The sequence below is a fragment of the Equus caballus genome, chromosome 2 (assembly GCF_041296265.1).
Source record: "Equus caballus isolate H_3958 breed thoroughbred chromosome 2, TB-T2T, whole genome shotgun sequence".
NCBI lineage: Eukaryota > Metazoa > Chordata > Mammalia > Perissodactyla > Equidae > Equus > Equus caballus.
Window position 1 is genome coordinate 24,842,823 of NC_091685.1, and position 6,415 is coordinate 24,849,237.

General features: G+C 45.9%; 1 pseudogene; it reads left to right on the top strand.

Moving 5' to 3' along the window:
- Positions 1-435: 435 nt before the first annotated feature.
- LOC138920159 (SPOC domain-containing protein 1 pseudogene) lies at positions 436-5,794 on the top strand (annotated as a pseudogene).
- Positions 5,795-6,415: the final 621 nt, after the last annotated feature.

The following is a 6,415-nucleotide window of genomic DNA, read 5'->3' on the forward strand; positions in this document are numbered from 1 at the left end:
AATTATTCATAAGTTAGAGAGTAAATTATAATGGAAATTTTCAATATTTATAGCTGAATGACAATAAAAGCTTCATCATCACCTACTAGGGCTCGTAGGATGCAGCCAAAGAAGTGCTTAGAGAGGACGGTATAGCAGTGAATGAATTAACTACAAATGAAAAAGATTCTAAAAATGAGCTGCAGGTTCAGGTTAAGAAGGAATTCAAACAACAAGAGTAAACCAAAGAAGGCAGAAGAAGTTAAAGAATAAAAGAGTGGAGGATAATGAAATAGAAAATACAATGACAAAAAAAGAACAGAGATAATAAGCAAAACAAAAATCTAATTCTTTAGAGAAAAGCCCTAGAAAGACTGATTGAGAGAAAGAAAGAGAGCAAGCAGAAATATTAGGAATGAATAGGAAAATATAACTCTGATACAATAGAGATTTTTTTGGGTTTTTTTGTTTGTTTTTTTTTTAAAGATTTTATTTTTTTCCTTTTTCTCCCCAAAGCCTCCCAGTACATAGTTGTATATTCTTCATTGTGAGTCCTTCTAGTTGTGGCATGTGGGATGCTGCCTCAGCGTGGCTTGATGAGCGGTGCCATGTCCACGCCCAGGATTCGAACCGACGAAACACTGGGCCGCCTGCAGTGGAGCGTGCGAACTTAACCACTCGGCCACGGGGCCAGCCCCGGTAGAGATTTTTTGAATCATGGGAATATCATGAACAATTTTATGCCATTACACTTGAAAACCTAGATAAAACGGACAAATTCTAGGAAAATACAAATTACTGAAATTGGTTCAAAAAGAAATAGAACTGAACAGACCAATAGTGATCTACTAAATTGAGGTAGTAGTAAAAAGTCTCACTCATCAAAAGGCACAAGATAATTTCCCAGCGAATTTCACCAAATGTTCAAGGAATAGGAAATCCATACTCACTGTTCCAGAGGCCAGAAAAAGAAGAGATCTACCGAATTCAGTCTATAAGGATAGCACAAACTTGACATTAAAACTAGAAAAGGCACAATAGGAAAATAAAATCATCAGTCTATCTTTCTTATAAACATAGATGCAAAAACCTGATTAAAATGTATGAAGTCAAATGTAGTCATGTTTTAAAAAATAATACACCATATCTACGTAGGGGTTGTATTACAAATGCAGAGATGGTTCAACATTAGAAAATTCATCAATGTATTTTATCACATCAACTCTTTTAAGCAGAAAAGATATCAAAAGATATAAAGGAAAACATACAAGAAAATTCAAAACCCAAAAATGGAAAAAGTATTTAGTAACTTAACAGAAGGGAACTTCCTTAACCTAATGTATATTATCTATCAAAGTCTATAGCAAAAATTGTGAAACTTTAGAAATTTTTCATTTAAGTAAAAAACAAAACAAAGATTCCTGTGCATCTACTCAAGATTGCACTAGAAGTCCTAAACAATGCAATAAGATAAGAAAAAGAAATACGGCATATAAGGAATGGTACAATCTACCAAAAAGATGTAAATGAAAAGGGAAATATAACTCTGGTGCAATGCAAGATGGAATTGTCATTATTTTCAGCCATATGATCATATAGTGACGTACACTTACAAAAGAATCAATAGAAAAATTATTAGAATTAGTAAGAGAGTTCAGCAAAATTTCTGGATACATGGTCAACAAAATACAATTGACTTCCTTTACATTGCTAATAACCAAGTGGAAAGGTAATAAGAAAAAAAGCAACAAAAATTATAAAGTACAGAATAATTTAATAAAAATGTACAATATTTTGATGGAGAAAAATTACAAAAATGAATTGAAGACCTGAAAGAATAGAAAGAAATATATCTCATTTATGGGTGAGAAGACTTAGTATTATAAATATTCAATTATACCTCTAATGTGTAAATTCAATGAAATTTTAATATAAATCCCAACAGAACTCTTCAGGGTTGGGGCCAGCCCAGTGGTGCAGTGGTTAGGTTAGCTTGTTCTGCCGCAGCCTGGGGTTCACAGGTTCGGATCCCAGGCATGGACCTACGCACTGCTTGTGGGGCCATGCTGTGGCAGGCACCCCACATATAAAGTAGAGTAAGATGGGCACAGATGTTAGCTCAGGGCCAGTCTTCCTCAACACAAAGAGGAAGATTGGTGGCAGATGTTAGCTCAGGGCTAATCTTCCGCAAAAAAAAAAAAAAAAAGGCATTGGGTCAAAACCTGGCCCAATTTGATTATTTTTTATAGCAATGAGACATTTTAGAATCTCAGGAGATAGAGAGATGTCTGCGTTCCCAAATCAACTCTCTACCACTTACTAACCTTGGGCAAGTTACTTGATCTCTCTGTGCTTATTTCCTCATCTGTAAAGTAGGGTTCATAAAGTACTTACCTCATACACTTGGTGTAAGGATTAACAGAGGTAACGAAATACGTAAATATAGGGTTAATATAGGCAAAGCATTTAGGCCAGTCCCTGGCTCACAGCAGCACTATATCTCTTAGCTGTCAGGGTCCTTTTGTCCCCAGTACCACATGTGATCTAACACCTCCACTTTGCCTCCCTTTCTTCGCCCAGTGGTCAGAGACTTCCATTATCCAAATGCACCAGACTAACAGGTCACTTGGTCTTAGGAGACTTGGTCCAAGTCTCTGCCATCATGACCAGTATATTCCATAGTGGGAGGTCTTCTCACTTGAAAAAATTATTTATTTAGAGCAATAATTGGAGTCATCGGTGACATCCAATCTCAACTCTTCTTGTGACCCTGACAACCAGATCATGACAGCTTTCCATATAGATCACATACAGCTGCCTGGTTTGTTTTTTCTTTTTGCAGCAAACTTTATTTTTTAGAAGCATTTTAGATTTACAGAAAAAATTTGAAGATTAGTACAGTGAGTTCCCATATACTTTGGCACTCAGTTTCCCTTATTACGAACATTATCTTGCTTTTTTTAATTCAACATTATGTATTGGAGACACATCTATATTGATATATAGATCTAATTTAGTCATCCTAATAGCAGTGTAGTATTCCATTGACCCAGAAGCTTCTCAGGGTCTCACACAGCACAGGGTTAGTGCCAGGGAATTCCATCTGCCTCTCAGTAGGTCTATCAAATCTCTAGTTCGGCAGTGAAAGTATGTACATAGTCATAACGTTACAAATTTCATTTGGTTTTCAGTGTTAAGGATCAATCTAAGGCAAAGTATGGCAAACTGAATTATCATTACAGGATAGAATGTACCTGCTGCAAATCTTTTGTTTTTTTTAAAGATTGGCATCTGAGCTAACATCTGTTGCCAATCTTTTTTTGTTTTCCTTCTTCTCCCCAAAGCCCTCCAGTACATAGTTGTATATTTTAGTTGTGGGTCCTTCTGGTTGTGGCATGTGGGACGCTGCCTCAACATGGCCTATTGAGCGGTGCCATGTCCACACCCAGGATCAGAACCCGAGAAACCCTGGGCCACTGAAGTGGAGCGTGTGAACTTAACCACTCGGCCACCTGGCTGGCCGCAGTTTTTAACTTTTTATTTCAATCGTTTTATTGGGCTTGCATATGTATTTTCGTCCATTGAATTATATATGAGATAATTAAAATAAATAATTATGCAAAACTCTAGATCTAATTCCGACATTCCCCTAGAGGTGCAGAAGCAGACACTTTCAGTAACTCCCCATCGCCCTAGGATCAAGATTAAAGCCTCAGGCAGACTTTGTCACCTGAGACCCCTCCTCCCAGGAACCCACCTACTCCTGCTCAGGAGCCCGGATTGGCACCTCCTCCGGGAAGCCCTCAGGAGGGAGAGAGCGCCCTCTGCCGGGGCAGGGACGCCAGCACGCTTGGGGTACCGCCCTTTGCTCATCATCAGGGACTCCGCCCCCATCCCTCACCCGGGGCTCCCCGCATCACGTGATCCCAGCTCCTCAGTTCCCGGGGACCCCAGGTGAGAGCGTGTGGATTGGTGGGGGCCCGGTTCCCTGAGCGGCGTGGGACTGCCCTGGTCAGGCCTGGGACCTTGACTGGAGTGGCTATCAGAAGGGGACCGAGGTGAGGGAGGCAGGAGGGGTGAGGGCGTTAACCCCTGTCCCTGTCTGCCCCGTGCGGAGTGGTTCAGAGCTGGGCTTTCCGTTCGGGAGAGCAGCCCGGCTCTTCCACATCCCATCTGCGTGGCCTTGGGCGAGTCACTCAGTGTTCTCACCTGTGGCTGCCTGAGTGAAATGACGTAATAACACGTATGTGAGTAATTAATAAGTGGTAACTAGTTACTGTAGCCCCTTTCAGCAAAAGTGTCAACTCTCAGAGATGGGAAGACCCTGTGTGGAGGCGGGCCTCCTCTCCTTCACCTGGGGCGCTTACACACTGGGTGCTGTCTCCTTGGGGGTACAACCTGGAAAGGAGGCTGCCTCCCAGGTGCCCACTGGCCTGGCGCCTGAATGTGCTGGCGGGTGAAACACTCCGTGTTGAGGTCTCTTCTCTCTGTCTCCTCGCAGGGCCTGTCTTCTGCTTTTGGCCCCTGTAGGTGGACAGACATGCCTCAGGAGGGGGCTGCAGAGGGCTCCAGCACAGAGGACCCTGTTCTCAGTCCGCGGCACAGCTGTGGGCTTTCCCAGAAGGACGTGCAAGAAACCAGTTCCATGTCAGGTCTGGCAGCAGACATGCCAGGGGCAAGCTCCGGGGCCCAAGCCTGGGCTGGCCGCAGGAAGAGGGTCCTCAGGGAAGAGGCCTGTCGAGGTGCCAGGTCCCGGGATTTGGTGCACAGCCCTGGGTGCCACATCCAGCTGCCCACAGTGCCTGCTCAGAAGAGGGCTCAGGTCTCCAGGAGGCTCCGGATTTCCCTGCACGACATCTTAGCTGAAAGCTGGCCCGGGAACCTGTGCGGTCTGTCTGTGGGTCTCCCAGAGAGAGCATTGGTCGGCAGGGAGAGGCCGGCAGGGGTGGAGAAGGGGAACTGCCCCAGGCCCAGGGAGGCTGGAAAAGGTGGGACTTCACCAGAGTGTGATGGAAGAAGCCCCACCCTCAGCAAAGAGGAGCCCCCCGAAGGGGACCTGCCATCCTCACCAGACCCAGCCCCAGTGGGGACAAGGAAGACAAACAGGAAGTGTAAGGCCTACCCAGAGGGTGGGGAGGGGGCTGGTGGCTTCTTGTGGCTTGGTCAGAGCCCTGGTGGGGACAAAGCCCCGTCTGTGGGAGGCTCCCCACAAGGTGCTGACCTGGAGTCCCTGGGGGGTCCTTGCAGTCCCCTCTCTCCTGGGTCTGCGCCTGGAGATCCAGGTGGAAGTTGGGTGGCATGTGCCTCAGGGACTGAGAAATTCGAATATTTGCCTGCTGCCAGGGATGGGGCCCAGGCAGGTGTTGGGTTCCCACTGCCCGTTGGAGGAGGGTCCCTCAGGCCAGCTGCCCAGGATCCTCCTCAGAGTCCTGTGTGGTGCCTGGGAGTGTCTGGAAAGGCTTCCCCAGAGCGGCAGGAAGCTGAGCACATCGTAAGGGCTGATGGTGGTGAGGGCCCTGCCGCATCACCCAACCAGGAGGAGCCGGAGGTCAAGGCTCGGCCGGAGTCCAGGGGAAGGCCAGGGCGTGGACTCACGGCTCCCTCCGACACCTCCGTCAGCTCCCGGGAGCCTGCAGCCGGCAAGGCTAGCTCAGGCTTCTCCATGGGGCAGAGAAGATCCAAGTGTGCCAAGAAGTCCAGGAGGGGCCCGGGGACCCAGGCCCAGAAGCAGGGCACAGGCAGAAGCTCAGACAACTCCAGCCAGTGCCAGCTGGAGGACTCCCGCCCAGGAGGCTGCTGCCAGCTGGTAAGTTGAGTCTGAGAGGTTGGGATAGGAAGGGCTGGGCGGGTCTCTCAATATCACGCTTGGTGGTGACATTTAATAGAACTCAACTAGATGGACTCTTCATGAGCATTATCCCTCACACCCACTTTATACATGAGTAAACTGAGGCCCAAAAGTCAGGAAAGAGAAAACAAACTACATTTACTGACATCTTGTGAGGGGTCAGTATCTTTTGGAGTTGGTGAGTCCTGGGTTCACATCTTCCCTCTGCCCACTTCCTAGCCAAGTGATCTTGGAATATCTTTTAACCTAAATTTCCTCATCTGTAAAAAGGACCTACAATTCCAATTTAATGGGGTTGTTTGAGGATTCAGTGAGATGATGGTGTAAAATAATGTGCCTAGCACAGCATAAGGCACAAGGTAAATTACTGAATTTATGTTGAATTTGCTTTCCCTGGAGTGTTACAATAGCCCCGTAAGATATGCCTTAGGCCCGTATTTCCAGATGGGGAAACTGAGGCTCAGGAAGTTAACAAACTTCTCCAAACTCACACAGCAAGGAAGTCAGTGCCTGGCCATGTTCCCTGTATCCACTGCTTCCCTTTCCATTGTTCATTATAATCATAATTGTCATTTTATTAATAATCAT